Genomic DNA, 20,266 nt, shown 5'->3' with positions numbered 1-20,266 from the left:
TAAGGCTGCAATATAAACAGCAGGAAGACAGGCTGCTTGACAGGACACATGCTGTGTGCCTGAACAACAAAAGTCTATATCTGCAAGCTCGGTGCAGAGCTATTGGCGTTGATTTAAGCAGGGTTGATATGATACGAACGATGCTCACCTTAGTTCATTGCATCCTTAATGTGCATGTGTCAATCCAACAGAAAGCAGCGAAGCGGAACAGCACAACCTGCTCTGGGACCTCAAAAGTACAAAAGCAGCTGCAGCCACAGGTTGGATGTAAGTTAGCTCTGTTATTTAATTCCTGCTGGGCTGTTTGACAGATCTGGCTTCCAGGTCTCTGGGGTATCAGGAGGGCGAACTCTGACTGCACTTAGTTAAGGGAACAATTGAATGAGAAAATGAAAAACACAGAGGCAATTTCAGGGGAAATGCTTAAAGGCTTCCCAAATGCGGAGACAGATAGGGGGGGAGCTGGCGTTGAGTGTGCAGCGTGCATTTTCAGAATTAAATTTAAAACAATGAAATAAGAGAAAATGGCTTTACATGTGTTAATTTAATATAATTTTAAAAGCCCATTGCTGATTGTTTTGTATTGTCAACACATTCCCAATTGCTGCCCCCATGCTGCATTTAGTTTTGCTTGCACTTTGAATACAATTTACTTCATCCGTGCAATCACTTTACACACCCGCTTAGTTCTTTTTAGGGTTACTGGAGCCTATACTGCTTTTGATGAGCGAAGGCAGAGTACACCTTGGGCATTTCTCCAGTTCATCACAGGGCCAGCAGTCACTGTTATCTTTTTTATGAGTGTTTATGCAACATCTTATTATCCCTTTAACCAAAGCAACTGGGAAATTAGGAACTGGATTAGTGGCCTAAGTGGTTGTTTAGTGATAACATGTGAATTGCTTAAAATGATTTGCAAATATATATTTTACAAGTGAGCAGCAACACAGAAGAATAGCATCCTCTCAAAAGCAATATAGGATTAAATTAGCTTTTTTTCAGTCTGGTTGCCACAGTAACAGGTTTTTTTATTTTCTTTATTTTTTAAGGATTATTTAATAGAGTTTTATTAAAACCTTGTCCTCTTTTCGGATGGCAGTTTGAGGGCAGTGCTTCTGGATTGGTTTAAGATATTTGCTCTTCCAAATAAAGCCTCTACTTTCCTAAATAAGGTCCATGTTTGAGCACCAGAGAACAGATGTTAGTGGATTCAGAATCATGTTTGTGCTTTTTACAGATGATGCTGTTCTCTTGTGTTTCTCAGACCATATACTCTGATTCTCTCTGGATCGCCTGAGGATTTCCATTATTCTGATAACTCTTGTTTAACCTCAGTACCCAAATTACTACACCTTGCGGTTGACTTGACTTAGCACAATATACCGAGAACATCAAGATTCTCCAGTTGAAAAAGGTACCAAAACCAAAACAAGATCATTTCAAGTTTTTTTTCTTTTTGGTGGAAAAGCTTAATCAGAGTCAGAGGTCTCAGAACATATTGGTGTTTCCATATATAATTTGCAAGATACCTAATTCTAAAATCTCCTTTGAAAAAGAACGAATGGAAACAGGAATTTCTCTTTACAAACTACTTTTCAACATTGAAAGTCCCACTCCTGTCATCTTTTGAGCAGTTTTAAAAACGTTCCCAGTGTTTTTTTTTTTTTTTATTATGATAGTGCTGTTTTTAGGCAAAATCAAAATTAGTCATTTTCTAGGACATAGTTTCAACAGAGTGGAAGCAGTTCATCAGAAATTTGCCACTGACTTGTAGCTGGGACTGTCGCTGAAGTGTAAGCCTGCCAACACTTCCCATCATCTCTTTGTTTACAGCCTCTTACAACTCTAAGCTGACATTACTTGTGAAACAAAAGTGGTGAGCAATGTTGGAGCTATTCGGCTGGACAGTTTTGAGCCAGGTACCAGCTGAATAGTCAAGGAAAAAGGAGGACATACATGGATCTATTTGACTGCAAGTGGATGCATTGGAATAGAGTGGAGCGGGGAGCTTGTTGCCTGCCGACTGTAGCAGCTGCGTCGTAGCTACAGGCTTTTTACAACGGCATTTTTTCATATGGCGCTGGGAAAAAAATGAATGAAATAAAAAACAGTTTTAATCTTAATAGTTTAAATATATCCCCTCCATCATCAGAAAAAGGTTACAGGAACATGTTAAAAATACCAAAAACATGATTTTCATTGCAGTGGGTCTTGAAGGACTAGTTAATTGAGAATATTAAACCTCTACAGTCAGAAGATGTATCCTTCATTTACTGGGTCATCCACGACTTCTCTTTTTACTATCAGTCAGGTCTTTTACACTCTCGCCCACCTTCCTATGGAGTTGGTGCGTTGGAAGCTGCTCTACAGTCTCCAAAGTAACAGGACTCTGTCCTGCATGCGGCGACTGTAGGTGGGAGAATAGCCTTTGTGCTTAAATGTCACACATTTGCTCCTTCTTAGCTCCAATTTGAATATTTTTTCAAGCTCAGATACAAAGCTCCAAAGCTACTCTACTTTCAAAGAGCTTTTGATATTTCTGCCCCTGCACTTGTCGAGTTCCAATGTTACTTTTGTTAAAGTGTGGGTGACGTTTGGATTAACATTATCATTTTTCAGAGTTATAGCCTCTTCTAATTCTTATGTCCTTAAGTCAAAAAACAGTAATGAGCAGTGAACAGCCTGAGGCAATTTTTGAAATATTGATAGTAGATTATTAAAGTGAGACATCTTTAATAAAGTGACATTATTTCACAGGCTGTAAAGCTGTTGCAACTTCTTGCTGAACTCTATGGTTTTTTTGTGTTCTCTTTTTGTCGTTGACACAAAATGCGTATTAAAGAATGTGTTTTTTTTTTTTTTTTTTTTTTGGGAATTCATAAGCACAGAAGTGTGTTAGAGTCAAACCGTCTGCTGGGAGACAAAGGAAAAAATAGAAACTGTGCAAGATTTATGATTGCAACTTCTGTTTCTCATGCAAACACAGTCTGGTCGGCCGGTGTCACGATTGCTGCCTGTCACACTGGACTACTAAAAACTTCTATTTTTGTCTTGATCATACATTCAAATTCATGCACAGTCATGAAAACAAAAATTCTGCCTTTGTATTGGTGGGATTATACCCCCAAAAAAGTGAGTTTCTGGCCTTGACTGCAGGAAACAAATCCCTACAGTAAAAAGCCTTGACGCTTTTTATTAATGTGATTTTGTGTTATGGTTGAAGTATCAGATGTAAATAAATGCCTATAATCACATACTTTCAAAAAGATTGTCATGACTCTTACACCACATCAGAATGCAATGGTTTTGTTACAAATAGCTACTAATCTGATCTTGAATACAGACCAATAATTTTAGATTGTGTTTCTACTGCAATCTATGGCTCCACTCAGGATTTATGCATGACTCTATGCTTCTCTGCTGACCTTTCAACAGTTCTGTGCTGAACAGTTGTTCTGTTGTCTCCTGAAGCAATCTGTGAACCTATCAGCAACAGTCTAATGACTATCACTCTGGGAGCAACAGAAAATTTGTTGGGACATCTGTGAAAACCCACAGATATCTCAATGCCAGACAATAGATGTCAGCACAAGACTTCATGCTCAGTCACTGCATCTGTTATCACAGGCCTTCAACAAGGCTAAAACCAGCTCTAATTTGGTTAGTCAATGCTTTTCAGCCAGAAAACGGAGACGTTTTTGAAAAAAGTTAATTTCAAAGGTATAATTGCAGTAAAAAAGTATAAGAAAGATGTTTAGTAATTCAGCCAAAGAGAACAACCCAAGTAAAAAGTATTTATCTGTGAACGTACTTTTCTCGACCAAGTTTTAGGGCCAGTTTACAAATACAATTTTTTTTTTTTTTAAATTACGACTTTGAAGTCATAATTTTACAAGAATAAAGCCAAATACTGTTAAATTTCGAGAATAAAGTCGTAAAGATGTGGCGTATTTTGTGAGCATTTTCCGGATAGGTTTCAAAAACAAAGAAATTCTGAACCTTTTGGCGACTCCAATTCAAATTATCATTAGTGTAGCCGGGTTTCCGGGGTTCGGTGTCGACAAAGCGGAGTTTCATATGTAAAATAAGGAGCTAAGAGACAAGTTTGGGTTTAGGGGGACCGATACTTTATTCTGCGCCTTTTCGTTCACATAGCCAGAAGTCCGTTTGTCTCCAGATGTCATGTAACTGTCATGTGCAGAAGAAACACCTACAGCTGAGAGAAAATAGTGTTACATACACCCCCTCCTCCAGATGACACGTCTTGTTTCAACATAAAACAAAAATGATGAATGAAAATACTGTTATATTAGCATAAGAACGTTGAAAATGCCAAAAAGTGCGCCTCCTTTGACAAAAGCTTCACACAGACTTGTGGATCCTGTCTTTGGTGGAGGAAGAAAGGATTGAAGTGGACAGCTGCATGGATACCAATTACTTCATCAACGGCTGCAGAGATCCTGCCAATCATTAAATAAAACATTATTAAATCGTAACAAATGAGCTTCCAAACATTTGGAGCTTTTTGGCCCTAAAACTCCATTGTAACTTTTTTAAATACTACAATGCCTTTATTAGTTCTAATATTTTAATTAACAAAAACAGGTTCGACCAGCATGCAGAATAGAAAGGACTTGGTCCTGAGGTGATCTCACTCCGGCTCCTACAGAAACAGAAGTTGTTTCTGTTCTGACAGGTTCCCATATTCATACCTGTTTGTCAAACTGTCAGAATGCTTTGTTTGTCTCAGGGCAATTTACCGGAACGAAAAAAAAAGTAAAACTACATTTCTTCTTTATGCTAATTTAAAGGTGCGTTAAATCCACCTCAGTGCCTCAGTGGGAAAACTCCCTGACATGCTGTAAATATTTTACTGTGTCTGAGTGGGTGAAGCATTTTCTCACAATGGCCTTCATTCTCAATGAATCAGGCATCTAAATGTGCTTTGATATAAATGTTAGTTCGACCACTAATAAAAAAAAGATAATTTACTTGTTTTAGTGAAGCAAATCTAAAAAATGAGAACTCCATTTTGCATGATTGCTTACCTAAATTTTTGGTTAATAAACTAAATGTTATGTGTCCTCTTTTGGAACTTTTTTAGCCGCTCTGCCATCTTCAACTCCTTTTTTTTCCTTCCCGTTGCCCGTCTCCCTAAACGTGGAGGCTACAATGAAAAAAATATGAAGAATCAATCAGGTGAGGAAGGAGTGAGTCACAAACAGTGGGTGTTATAGTCAAAATTGGTTATCAGAAATAGGTTTATGAGAGAGGGAAGGATAAACTAAAACTGAAAGACGAAACCAGAAGCTTCTTTTTGGAAATTTTGGAGTTAAAATACACTTTTTTTTTTAATCTTTCACTTTTTTTCCATGAACATTACAATAAAACTTAGAGTTTTTGCAGACTAGGGACACAAGCTAAACTTTAAAATTATTCCAACTACACATTAAATATTGGGGAAAAAAATGAATCTTTTGTTTGTTTTTTGCTTGTTTTTCTTTTTTTTCCACTGATTGACACCCTTTTTAAAGCTGGATCTTTGAAAATAATTCAATAATTCTGGACTTTTGCAATAATCTATTCTGATGACAATTCATAAGCACTCAATTATGATGCTTGAGCTGTAAAATGTATAAAGAACGTCTGGAATAATCTGAAGACTTTGATTATGAGTTATGAACCAGATTATGATAACTATATATATATATATATATATATATATATATATATATATATATATATATATATATATATATATATATATATATATATATATATATATATATATATATATATATATATATATATATATATACACACACACACATATACACACATATACACTGTATAGATAAGTAAAATAGTCAAATAAAGGATAATGGAGTATAAAGTTGGCATTTAGTATTGTATAATACACCACAATCCAAGTGGACTTCAAAACACATTTCTGTTATTTTTCTATTACACTTTTGTCACCATGGGTCTTTATGAGTTTTAACACTGCACACTGATTTTCTGCAGATGGAAGATGCAAATGTGGCAAAAACATCATGACAGTGGTTTTGGGTAAAATCCTGAGCTGAAATATTTGTCAACGTTAAAACTGCACATTAGGATGAACAGAAGTGATCAAATTTCATATTCTTAAACATTATATTTAAGCAGAGATGCCAATGTGAAATTATTGATGTATGGTTATGTCAAAGTATAGACTCTTAGGGCTCCCTCTCCATTTTTCTTTAAATTGAATTTGAGACGACTGAATTTTACATTTTTATTTTTTTATGGATGCAACAAATAAACAAAGACAGGAGTTAACAAATGTGATCATTTTTATCGGAATTTCTTTGTTCAAAGAAAACTTTAACAAGTGAATTAGTACTTTTAATTAGAACAGGCTCATGTGGATCATTAAAACTCTTATTGCTGGCATAAATAGTAAGAGCACAGTACAGTTTGTCAAACAAAGACTCACTGGGGCACGTCGCTTGCCAAAAGCCCTGAACATCAAGTGACTCCTGTCAATCAAAAGGAGTGTCAGCTGTGAGATTTGGATGATGCAGTGTCTCCACGGTTTCCCAAATTGTTCAACTGGCTTTTCTTTTAGATCGGGGACAGCAAGACAGATGTTAATTGCTAACCTGAGGAAAAAAGCGACTGCAGGATTCACCATGAGGAGGAGGAGGCGGACGTGTGAGGCTCAGGGCAATGTTCAGCTGAGAAGGGTCCCGGCATTCTTGTGGATGTTACCTTGACATTTACAGCCTATCAAAAAAAGTATAGTTGCAGATCATGTATATCTTTTTCATGGCAGCTCCTTTCCCTGAAGCCAAGAGGTTTTCTTTCTGCAAGATAATTCATCCCGTCTCTCTGCAGCAGTGGTTCGAGAATGACAGTTTGCTGGATAGACTTTCTCCAGATCTCAATTTCACAGCACAGCTTTGTCATGTTCTGGACAAATAAATGGGGGCCCAGAAATGTGCCTTCATCTGTCACTGCAGGACATGACCTGCAATGCTGTTGCTTTGTTTTTTCGAACACCAAATTCTTTCACCATTTCGGTGAAATATTATTTTAGTACGAGAAAAACATAAGCCCAAACATGTTGCAAAGCATGTCGCAGCAGCATTTTATTCTTGGTTTTTTATGATTTTGTTCGCTGGTGTTCAGTTAAAATTCTTCAAACTGTAAGACGTGCATTAAATAATGAAACTGTCCTGTTTTGCATACATATAAATGAGTAAATACCTTAATTTATTTTACACTGCTATTTAAATATTATAAATTGAATATAGTGAAGGATGCTCTGGGGTATGGCCTCATTTTTCCCTGACACCCCCTCCAACATCCCTGTGACCCTGTAAAAGAGGAAAGCAAGCATACAAAAAAATACTTTAAAATACTTCACAGTCCTTTATTTGTGTAACTCACACTGAGCACATCACATTCACAGGCATGATTTAGTTGTTTGTCCTGCATGTGGTCAAGGGAACATCACCTGCTATTATTCTGCCGAAGATTTAGCTTCATCTGCTTTAAAAGTCTTGCAAAGAAAAATGATCAGGTCATTATCAATTAATCCAAAATTACACAGTCTTTGTAAGTTTTATTGCTTAAGTGAATTTATCATGCAGAAAAAATATGCTCCAGATAAAATAATTTGTTTTTTCAAAGGAAAGGAAAGCAGAGGTTATCTTTAGAAGTAAGCACCTCTGAGAAAATTATGGTTGTTTGTTAACACATTTTTCTTTCCCCCTTCATAGTATTTTTTTTACTCACTACACACACAAAATATGGGTTCTTCTTCTAGATCTAATCTGATGAAAGCTTAGTTTGAGAAGTAAATCTTAGGAAACCGAAACATTGACAGAATGGGAACATTTGTCTTAATAGCAACTGATTCTGAAACAATTAATCATTTCCTGTCAGATCCCCACCTGTCCAAATGTTTCTGTGAAGTCAACCACTTTACATTATTCTCTGGGATAAAAAATATATAAATACAAACTGATTACAGGCAAGCTCAAAAACTTGCACTCTCAAGCTACGTTCCCCTCAAATGTGATGTGCATGGCCAGTTTCATTGCCAAGTGGCAGCACGTTTCATGTGGCGTGACAACGAGGTGTGACTTTTCCAAAGTTCAAAAATCTGACCTTTGACAAACAATTTGCATTGTGTCAACCAATCAGGAACTCCGTTTGAGAAGGACCTGGCTGCAGACAACAAGATGACATCAGAAATCATCAGCCAGAAGCGTAAATAACTGATTACATAAATGATTTACCATGTTGAAGTCAAGACTCATGCCATCTTTGTAATGCCACCTTTTCACAAATGTTAAAGAAATGTAAAAACCATAAGTGGGTCATATTTAATTGGTGCATCCTGCATCCTTTTAATTGGTGCATGCTTTATTGTGTAGGTTTTTTGTAGCTTCCATGCATTGACTGTTAATAAGATAGACAATACCTCCATCTAGCTGAGTAACTGAGTGGCTGGTAAATGCGTCGAGCAGCGACTTCCTCGCAAATAAAAAACAGAGGCGGCGGACTAAAATTTTCAGCGTGAATCGCGTTTAATGTGAACGCAACATCATTCTTTTGCACAAGAAACAGATTTTGCCAAAATAAATCTCAACATTTTTGTAGGTGCATTTCTGTAATGAGGCCTGTAACTACAGCAGAGTCTGCCTGCCCACCCCGAAGCCTCTCCTTTATTACTCTAAGGTGGAATTTAGCTTGGGTCATATTTTCTTCCCCCTTCCATGAAAGGGGAAAATGAAATGCCTTTCCCAAAAGCCACTGTGATGGCTCCCCCACACGCGTCATCCTAACAAAGCCATCGGTGAGTGGCGTCTCCCCAAACCTTTTGTGCACACACGCACTCAGCAGAAACGGTCGAGTGGAAGCACTTACGAAACCCAGCAAGAGCGTGACAGTGAACGCTGAAAATCGAGTTGAGTGAGGTGGAAAGTTCAGCTGCAGCGCTGCAGGAGAGACTGACACAGAGAGCTCTGCGAGAAAGTGTAGATGGCAACGTAAGAAGTGAGATTATGGTAGGAGGGTTTTCTATTGTAGTAGTGTAGGATAAGTGCTGCACTTGTCTTGATCAAAGCTGTCATTATTGCTCTTATTGTGAGAAACAAATCAAGCTCATAAAGCCTGCACTGCAAGCACAGAGTGCTGTTCGGCTGTAGAAAGACAGAAAACAATACTTTAGACAGCTTTTTAAACTTGTGTTTTGTTGTCAGAGAAATTAGTGTGATATGAAACAGTTTTGTCATGCTGAGGTTTCCATGCCTGTATTTCTGATGCTTTGTAATGGGTTCCCCTTGAACGTCCCATATGCAAATATCTCCCCAGAAATAACTCTCATCCAGTCAAGTTGCAGCGAACTGAAAGACAAACTGCTATCACGACACTTGTATTGCTGACAGAGCAACCACATGCTTTCACAGAATCCAACAGATTCAACATCTAAATCGGGCTGAAGGTGACCTGTCGTTCTCTTCAGGCGGACAGCAGAAAGACTGGTCTGTCTTGGTTCTATTAGGACTGATTATGTCATTTAGATACAGATGGGCTGTTAACCCAACAGCTGTCCTCATCAGACACACCAGACCGAACCCTCTGGTTAATGGATTTCCCAAAGCAATGGTTGCAAATGAAGAGGAACACACAGATGACAGAGAGGATGGAGTCACTAACCAGTGATCCAAAACACTTTGCTTAAAATGATTCTTTAGTCATAGTCTTGCAAGTGGATTTAATTTAATGTCTTTGAATTTTTAGCTGAAGATGAATAATTACTAAAATGTATTTTTGTATTATAACTTAATGATGCTTTGCAAAGTAACAAATCTCAAGTTAATTATCACATTTATCTTGCGTTTTTTTGTGGGTTACAGTCTGTCAATTAGTCAATTTTGCAGCTCCAGGCAGCAGGCAAAGCTGGAATTGGAAGACAACACCAAAATAAAACAAAATGTAATAAAGAGTACCGGTCTTATATTCAAATGTAAGCAAATGTTCAGCGGTGCAGTGGTAGGGTGGTCGACCTCTGATTGGAAGATAGCAGGTTCAGTTCCTGCCCTTACCCACCGATGTGTCAAAATATACTTGGACAAGACACTGAACCCCACCTTGCCTCTGGTGGAAGGTTGGCGCCAGTGTTCATCAGCAGCGGAGCCGCCACCAGAGTGTGAATGTGTGTGAATGGGTGATTGGGTTTGCGATTGTACAGCGCTTTGGGCCTTCGAAGAAAGCCTGCCCAGCGTATTTTCTACGTCACAAATAAGCTCTTTTTCAAACAGCATTTTTCCATCTGCTCCTGATTCACAGGGATTTGAATAAAGAAATACCCAGAAATGCAATTTTGAGCTTAATATCTGTCCTCCACCGTCAAAAAAATGTCACAAGAAGATGTTAAAAACAGAAGAGAATTTTCGTTGGAGTAGGTCTTTAAGTAATACAGATAAAGTGCTGTGATCCTGAATGAATACTTGACAAATGAAAGATGTGTGATGGTTTGTTTAAGTCAGTTAAACTCATGGGAAGCTGTGGAAACATTAGGAATGTTCGGCCTTGTCAGTTCAAAGTCCTACTGCTTTTCTCGTTAAGGTTTAATATTCAGAACACCTAATGGACCTGATGAATAACATTTTCTCTTGTATTGTGTCGCTTTCCATCTCCATCCCTCGTTTGCCATATTGTAGGCACTCCCGTCGTGTTCTCCCTGGCGACACCTCGGCTGAACACGGAACGTTTCTCAGACTCCTTAAAAAATAGTCTCCACGCCGAGCAGGCGAAGGTGATATTTTATATGGATAAGGTACATGTAATGGTATTATTCTGGTGCAATTGTGGACCGGGGGCGGGCTAAGAGCTCTTTCCTTTTGCAATGAAGACAGGCACTGAAAAAGGAAAGAAAAAAAGTGCAGACTTTCTCTCCTCCTCCTACACAGCCTCGCTCAGAGGGGCTCCATCTCTCTTAGGCTCTCTGATCTTGGAGTCACAAAACACCTGCTGCCTGCCTTCAGACACGCAGGGAGAAGGAGAGGGAAGAACAGCAGTCAGGCAGCCAAGAGGTTGGGTGTGACAGCGAGAGGTAGATAGACACAGTCTTCAGAGGAAACGCACAGACAGACTTCAGAAGAAACGCACAGTGTCTGCATTAGAGGATAACATGTAAAACAACAGAGGGAGCAAGATGCAACAAAGGCAGAGCAAGAGCAGGAGGGAAGATGGGCGAATGTCTGAAAGCAGGTGCAGGTTGCAGTGTCTGTAAATCCTATCCTTTTTTAATGTCCTACTTGAATGCTTCCTGTCATAACAGCAGGAAAACCACTAGATCTCTGTTTGTGGCTATTTGTTGAACTGAAGCCTTACTGCAAATTAATTATCTGTATTTCTTTGTACAACACGCTTGTTAGTTTTTTGTATCTAAAAAAAATATGTTGGAGGGTGTTTCACCTTGGCCCCAAATTATGGTCCCAATTTTTAGGCAGTAATTGATTTCAAAAGGAAATTATTTTCAATTAAAGTTCAAATTAAAGCAGCAACAATAAAGCACATTGTACAGTCAGAAAATGGGATCTTTCTGGAGTTTATTACTTGAGTCTTCTAGCAACTAGACAAACGTGTGTTTGTGTAGGTAAGTGTGCTTTTTGCTTGGCAGGAGGTGAAGCTGCCACTTTTTTTAGTCACACCTGATCTCCTGTGTCTGTTACATTGCTGAGGTGGACGAGAAAACTCTAGTCAGAATGTTCACGCCTAAACATTTATTATTTATTTGTAAGCATTTGTTCCGACCGTTTAATGAAATTCCTGAAGGTGTTTCTTCATCGTCTTTTATTTTGAAAGGAAGTTAATGAGGCACTGGCTTAAAGGCTCAATGACTCGGGTTCACTTCATAGTCATGTACAGTAAAAAATGAAATCTGCACATTGATTTACAACAAGACGTTGATATACAAGGTTGCAGAAACCCCCTCACTGCTTCCACTGAGGTGGGATGGCAGGATACTAATGAGGATAAAGCTCTAGGAGAAACTACAGGCTTGTGAGAAACAGTGTTTATTTATCCAAATAGAAAAAGAAAAAAAACCTGGACTTGAATGTCAAACTCCTGAGCTGAAAAAGGGTCCTGCCCTGGTGTGAATCTCTACTAAAACTGAGAAAACCTAAGAGGCTTCTGTGGGATTTAAATGTTAAACCAATAACTTTATTATGCCTGCAGTATAAAACTATATTTATATTATTTGTTTTGCTTCACTGCAGCAAAGAATCAATTTCAGTTACTTTTTTGAAGCACCTTCTTATACTTGTGGGTTTCAATAAGTGCCTGACCTCTCACAATCTCTCAGTTTTTCACAATCTTACAATATTTAAGTTAAATATTTAAGTTTTGCTCCTTAAATTGGAAGAAACTGACGTTCTGAACAGATGCAAACAAACCTATACATGTGCAGCTTTTTAATTCTGCACAGCCCTCAGTTTGTAGACAGGGGAGTTAGAGATGATAGAAATGAAATATGGCATAAAGTGATAATTATTAGCCTATATTTAAGAGACAAACTTTCCACAGACAAACTTAAGGCTGTAGCTGGTTGTCAATTAAAGGATTCAAGCTCATAAAAAATGAATGGGACAGCACTGCTGCAGATCTATTGGTCTGCTTCTGCCCTCTGCTGGTACACTTTGTTTGATGCAATAATGTTTCAAATATTTTCATTTACAGAATGAACTAGTTTTGTTGAAGTAGTCCTGTAAGGCCATCCAGGAGGTTCACTTTTTTATTTTCATTTATTTATTTTCTATACACATATGCTATAGTTTAATCTGTGGCATATTCGTTTTAAGGCATCATTTTAACTCAAACCTTTTTTTTAGTTTTACGATCTATCCATTGCGTTTAATCATGTCCCTTTCATGTTTTTATGTGACTGAGGTGCTCACATGAATACATAGATCACAAATCCCAAAGAAACACATTAATAAAGCCTCTTTTTTCATCTACAGAAGAGTGTTTTTTGTACTAATTCAAACGTATAAGCTTCACATTGGGTCATCCTTTCACACTTGATGTACAGATAAAATTCTCTCCTAATGTGTGTTTGTCTCGGTCCATCTAAGTCACAAATCATGACACAATGTGTTGATTTGCAGTTTTTCACCTGCAGATGGCAGCAAAGCTATACAATGCCTTCATTGACAGTCAGCTTTATGACAGCAAATCAATTCAGAAGTTCATTCATTTGTTGTTGTTTTTTGGGCTGCTAAAATAGATCAGAGTTGTCGGTCTCAATGTAATTGTTCATTTTCTGTAAATAAATTGCTCTGTCCATAAGAGATCTACTGCAACATCGTTGTTGAAGATGTTTAAGATCTTAACCACTGTTGTTTTAGGATCAATAATTCAAAAGGGAACATTTAAGAATATAAATAAGTAGGTTACAATTGATGATATTTAGTTACCTGTGTTCCCTTAAAAAAGACTAACTTTCCAAAAGGATTTGAAATAATTAAGAAAAAAAATCACATAATGTAATTTTAAATGAGCTAACTTTAACATGGAAAAGAATTGCTCACACTTTAGGACAGCATTTCTTGAAAACTCAGATTTTATGTCCTAAACAAAAGGAACAAAATAAGTTACACATTTTTTTTCTGTTTACAAAAATAAGCTAAACTAAAGCTCCTTTTTATGTCACTTTATTTCAATCAGATTTTTCCGAGATAAAAATGCTGTCAAAGAATTAATCAGGCAAAACAAATAAGATAGAGCTGCAAAAAAACAAAACTTTCACAACTGGCATAATGGGAACATGAAACACACTTTTGTCCCCTCTTTGGTATTTTATATTCTAAGTGCAAAACTTAAGCATAACTATTAAATATCAACTCTTTTTGTCAGATTGTTGATTTTTTTTATTTGAACTACAACCAGTTGTCCATCCATTTTCTAAACCTGTGGAGCCCCTCTCTGGGTCACAGGGCTGCCGGCGCCAAGCCCAACCACTCGTGGGCAAAGGCAGGGGACATTCTGGACAGGTCGCCAATCTGTCGCAATCATACTTCAACGCACACTTGCTGTAACACCTAGGGGCAATATAGAGTAATTTAGAGTCAGTTTTTACTGACAAAATATATTTCTCGTAGCTAAAAGAATGTATATATACATACAGACTTTTTGCTCGTGTTTCAATAATTTATAATCATCAGGCCACTGGTCAAATGAGGTTAACATGTGAAAAATCAAACATCCTGAATAAAAAAGAATAAACACAAAACCGTAAATAAAGCATTTTTAAATCCTAATTTTCTTTATGATTGTAAATCCATGAGGACAAGAGGTGCTCTTTAGCTCCTCCCTCTTCCCTTTGTCTGCCTGCCTTGCCTCCGCAGTCACATGTTCCCAGTGAAAAGAACCTTGAGTGGGTTTCACCAGCTGGTGCCTTTGCCTGCCTCATCAATAGTACCAAAAATATGTGTGCGTGTTTTGCGAGATCCTACATGTCACATCCCTCCAATAGTTCTGGATGCTTTTGTGATGATGTGCAGTTCTTCTTTAAAGGCTGCATTTTATACTAAAGGAAATACCATTTGTGTAATTCTGCATTATTTGAAAATACAGTACTATGAAGGTTTGAACTGAAAAATAAATACAAATGAACAGAAATAAATACATTTCCAGATATGGTATCAATTTGGAAGGAGGGATCTGAAATCCTTCTTAACACTTCTTGTCATCAGAGTAATTTTATAGGATCTGTGCTGTGAAAAACCTTCTTCATCCTTCCTTTTTATTCTAGTGGTCTGATTGCTGCCATCTTGACACATCGGTGACATCTAAATTGATTTATTTTTACAGCTTAATATAACATTTTTCATCGACGTAAAATATGAGCAGCTCAAGGAGTTTTTATTTTTACTTTTACTTTTAATCAAAGTTGATTTGAACCAGTTATTTTAGGTTTGTGGACATCTTCCTGGGACTAGATGGAAGCGTAAACCTGAAAAAACCTTGTGTTACATGAGATTCAGTCAAAAAACTTGACATTGTTCTTAAACTTGTCAGGTATCTAGAGAAGGTTACACTAGAGTCTTTAATACATCTCAGTTTGTGACTGAGAAAATGAAATACAAGGTTTAAATAAAAAATGGTTTTAAACAATGAATGGACTCCTGGAAACTTGAAAGAGTGTCTGCCAGTGATGCTGCATTTAATCATTTTAATCCAGTCTTTTTTCCACTGTCTTGTCTCAGAATCATACATCAAATTTGTCTGTCTGAGCCTACACTTGAAAACACAACAGGCCAACACGAATGTGGTCCATTTGGTCAGCATCCTTTCATCATTTGAATACATGGATATTTAATGGCTTTGTTAAAGAAGGATGCAAAATGGATTTCTCCATCTTGATGTTTTTTTCAGGAAAATGGGCAAAATAAATGTCAAACCCATAAAAACACCCATTATTTTTGCATCAGACAAACCTGATCCTTTAAAAAATGCTGCAGAGAATGTAAAGAGGAGTAGGAAAAAAAAAAAATTAAGCTTAAATATTTGAAATAAACAAAACATAAATATTAAATATTTTAAAGGTTGTAGTTTATCAGAACAACTAAGTCGTTAAATTATATAAGGTATTTTCCAGAGTACTCCTATGTGTAAAAAACAAAGTACAAGTATAGTTTTGCATGTTTCTCCTCATTTATTCGATATTTCCATCATATAACTGCACATTTATCCTTTAAAAGTGACAGTTGATTCAACTTTCTTTCTCTTTTATTCATTTGTTGAAGGTAAAACCGTCTTTTACGTTTCATCCTTTGATCATGAGCTCCGCTTTGGTGTTTGGGAGTGAGCAGGCTGTGAGCTGCATGCCTGAAATTGATTCTTTTATAAAGCAGCATACCAATACACATATGTAATCCCTTATGCGGCGCCGGATTCTTAGTCTGTCATTTCAATTCTTCCTTAGATTTTTTCCGCTCAGTATGTGCATGAATTTCTCTGTATGTGTGTATGTGTGAGTCTTTGCAATTTGAAGAAACTCTTAAAGGGTCAATTATTCATAGATTCAGGGAGTCAATGGAGTTTACATGATCGCACAGGTTTTTGTGTGCCACATGAAACTATTTATCATATTTTACCTGTCTTATTTTTGCAGAAATACATAAATATTCTAGCTGTGCAAACAATTTATCTCCGTCTCAGCAGCTTCTTATTTTTCAGAAGTCTGGAGGAAACCTTTTTTTAACTCCTTTTTTTATATTCCCAAACAGTATACCTTTAGTTTTTTTTTTATGTTTGTTTTTAAATTTGTTGAGCAAAGCAGAGCTGCTTGCTTAATATTTTATAGCATGTTGTCAAAGTCCGACACATAACTTCAAGATGATGGAGACAGTGGCTGCAGGAGCAGATAAGTTCAGCTTCTTCACTTGCCCACACAGCACGAATATACCTGTGGTTTGGTTTTGACTTTATTTCTATCCAGTTTATTTATTTTTTGCTGTTGAAAAGCCTGTCCATCTATGAATGCCATCGGCATTTGAATGTGTGAATGGAACTGAGACTGTAAAGTGCTAGGAAGGTAGAAAAGCTCTATATAAGTATACACCGTTTACCATTTCTTTGGGTTACAACCCAAACACCAGATAATTGTTTAGGTTTGGGCCTCTTTCATGCATCATATAATGCTGCTGGTTCACCTGATCTTCAGGACTGAAAACATCCCTTTTCGACAGCAGATTTAAAAGCCTCCAGTCTCCACTGTCTTTTTTTTTTTGACTCGAAAGCACTAGATAGATAGATAGATAGATAGATAGATAGATAGATAGATAGATAGATAGATAGATAGATAGATAGATAGATGACTTTATTAATCCCACAATGGGGAAATTTCATTTCTGTGGCAGCAACACGAGATTCAGAAATAAACTATATAATATAACATCAATAAAGGACATCGCAAATGACATTTATATTAGATCATTAAAAATATTACTAAAATTACTATGAAAAATTATTATCAAAAATGAGATTCTTATTAAATAAAGAAATAAATATTAAATATTAAATAAATACAGCTGCAAAAGTGTAAAAAAAATGAGTAAAATGATAAAAAGTAAAACGATAAAAAACTATGAGTCTGATGTAGAAACTGGATGTATTTAAAGGTAGTTTGATTGGCAGCTCTCTAAACTAAAAATAGAAGCATGGATGCAGAAGGCAAAAAGCTTAGCAGATGTTAACATTTTGACATTGCATTTTGACAGGCAGCTAATATCCGTTATTTTTTTGTGTGTGATGCTATCATGTATCAAATATAAAACAGAAATGCTGTGCAGCCTGTGAAACGCAGATTTATCCAGCAGATTTCAAGATGCAGAGCTCTCATCAGTAGTGGGAGGAATGAATGAATCAGCTGTTAATAATTTGCTTATTTTACCCCTGATTGTTTGGCAGTCGCACTGTTGCTGCACAGATTGTCTCTGTGTTCAGACATGTGCTTTCAGTCTCCTCTATCAACATTCTTTTTTGATAATAACTTTTATGATCTAAAGTGAGATTGAGGTTTTCCCTATAAATGTTGCTATCTTTTAATTTTAAATCAAAAAGTGCTGAATTGGAGGTCTGTAGCTTTAGTATCAGAGATTTTCACAATGCTCAACATCACTGGGCTCAGTAAGCCTTTTCTTATGCATTATCAATGGCCTAATTGATCCCCATGAAAGTTCAGACAGAGAGAAGATTGCATTAAAGCTGAAAAATTAAGGCCATTAACTTCAGAATGTTTATTGATGCTTTAGGACTAAGCCTGCTCAATAAATCACAAATTTAACATGATCGTGATATCAAGCTGTGCAATACGCATATAGCAAAAAACGGTGGAAATCGCAATAAATGGTTACCTTAAATGTGCTAAAACAATCTTATCGTAACTTGAAGTATTTAACGAATAAAATAAATCCCTTTATGCATTTGACCAATTGGATGAAACTTTTTATGTTAGATGTTGCTATGTGGACTAGGGTCATTTGGAGTATAATTTAAGTTATTTGGGCTCTTATTTAAATTAAAATTTTGCAGTGAAATGGAAATGATGTTTTTAGTTGTTTTTTTATTCGTTCATGTATCGGAGGTTACATGGCCATCTAAGGTTTGATCACTAATATTGCAAATTGCGAGTTTTCGTCATATTGTGCAGCCCTATTTTGGACAAATTTTTGATGTCCTTCCTAAAATTCAAAAAATCTGAAAAGTAAGCATGCATGATTCCGTGCTAACCTCAATTTCTGAGTCACGGTTTTGTTTTAGTTCAATATGTGAATTTCGTGTTATAAAACAACAAAAAATGAAATATTCTGAAAAATACATGACAATGGCATATAACAATGAAGAAAAATCTTTCGGTCATCCTGGTATAAGAACCAACATTAAAAGCAATACATTTAGCACAACTTTCCCCGCTATTCGGTTTAATGGTGTAACACATGGTTTGGTTTTAAACCAAGCATTGTGGCATCCTTACTGAAAAGTGTCTCCTATGATCTCCAAATTATAAAAAAGTGATGGTTATGATACTGTCAGACTGTTATAGTCTCCTAATTCTTTCTTTTCATCTTTTTTCAAATTGCTCCATCAGTCTAATTTGGAAGCAGAGTTGTAATGACATATGTTCCGATGATCTAAATTGCAAGTAACAAAAGGATGCAAATGTTTTTCCAGTTCACTCAACTGTTAGATGTGGAAACATCAGAGCTTCCTCCAGCAGGCTTTGAGCTCCACATGGCTAATTATCATAAGCAATAACGACTGCAGGGCTAATCAATCACTAGGGAACATTAGCATAAGCTGCTATCAGTCAGCCTACCCTATTTACAACACCACATTTGTTTTAAATGGATTTAATTGATTTCAAAGCTTTTCCTACATATCCTGCATCAAAAAAGCTACTTTTTTTTATCCAGATATTCTCTTTTGCTACAAGACACTAGCTTTGAGTTAGTTTTTTTATTTCTTATCTTCATTGTGATGACAGAAAAAACTCAGGAGAAACATCAAAGGCAGTTCATGAAAGAAAACCAGTTAGAATATTTGAACAGTGCCTTTTCTTTTTATTAAGATTTATGAGATGAAGATCAGAATTTCTTTAACATCCAACACAAGGAAAATATTTTTCTATAATTTAGAAATTACAGCTAAAAGTCACAAGACCCTGGAACAAATTTGGGGTCGATTTTTTTTTTTTTTTTTTTTGAGAAATACAATGATATTTATAGTGTATTTTAATATGTTTGTGATGAAGAAATTCTTGTTCAGTCTTGATAGTAATAATATCGCATATTTTTTATCCATATCACAATCTAAATAAATGTTTGCTGTACTCTAATTCACAATCATCTTGAATTAGTTTTTTTGTTATAGTGTCTCTGATTTTGCAGCAACAGATTTTTGAAAAAGTGAATAAAGTAGTGAGAAAAATCGTTATAAAGCAAACGTTTCTTGTGAAAGTTGGTGATATTAGATTTCATTTGTATGTATTTTTTAATCTGTACCTAAAGTAACAAAGTATTTCCTTTATTTCTACACTCAGAAAGCCATGTCATGCTTTTCTTCTCCATAACGACCTCTGAATACTTTATTTGACCTTTGCAACATCTCTTTTCTAAAACTGCTTCTTCCTTCTTTGAGACAATCTCGCCTCTGACGCTTGACTCTACTGTGACTTTGGAATAAAACCGGAAGAACATATAGAAGTTATAAGTTTCATTCAGAGGAAACATCTGTCTGCCGTTTGAATCATTTTCTCCTTGACCTGGGGAGCGCAGAGGTTTTTACACACAGCGTTTGTGTGAGACTGCTGCTGTGACAACAACAACAACAACAAAAAACCCTGTGAGGTTGCTGTGGTAACGGTAACCACTTTAACATTCACAAACACTTTTCAACATGAGGGAGAAAGAGAGGATAAAGGTGCAGTGGAAAGCAGTCAAGAGGGAAGTTGTAGAGCTGAAAACAATAAAAGAGGTGACAGCTGGGAAAATCAAAGCGAGTGTGCTTCCCTGCTCAGTCACTGTAGAGAATGGGAGCAGGATGATAAGACAGAAAAGCTTTACATAAATACCTCATTTACTTTACTCCCAAAGGATTTAAGGCTTCATTTCTGTCTCTGCTGCAACATAGAGGAGAGATGCATCCATATCTTCTGCTGTTGAGGACTAGCATGTATTCTTCCATGTCAACCACCTCAAAG

General features: G+C 36.5%; 1 protein-coding gene across 3 annotated transcripts in view; it reads left to right on the top strand.

The window, feature by feature from the left end:
* Positions 1–20,266, top strand: part of LOC101166244 (Kv channel-interacting protein 2) — a 96,962-nt gene that overhangs the window by 22,418 nt on the left and 54,278 nt on the right. The window lies entirely within an intron of this gene.

The sequence above is a fragment of the Oryzias latipes genome, chromosome 15 (assembly GCF_002234675.1).
Source record: "Oryzias latipes chromosome 15, ASM223467v1".
NCBI lineage: Eukaryota > Metazoa > Chordata > Actinopteri > Beloniformes > Adrianichthyidae > Oryzias > Oryzias latipes.
This window is presented reverse-complemented; position numbering and strand designations above follow the sequence as displayed.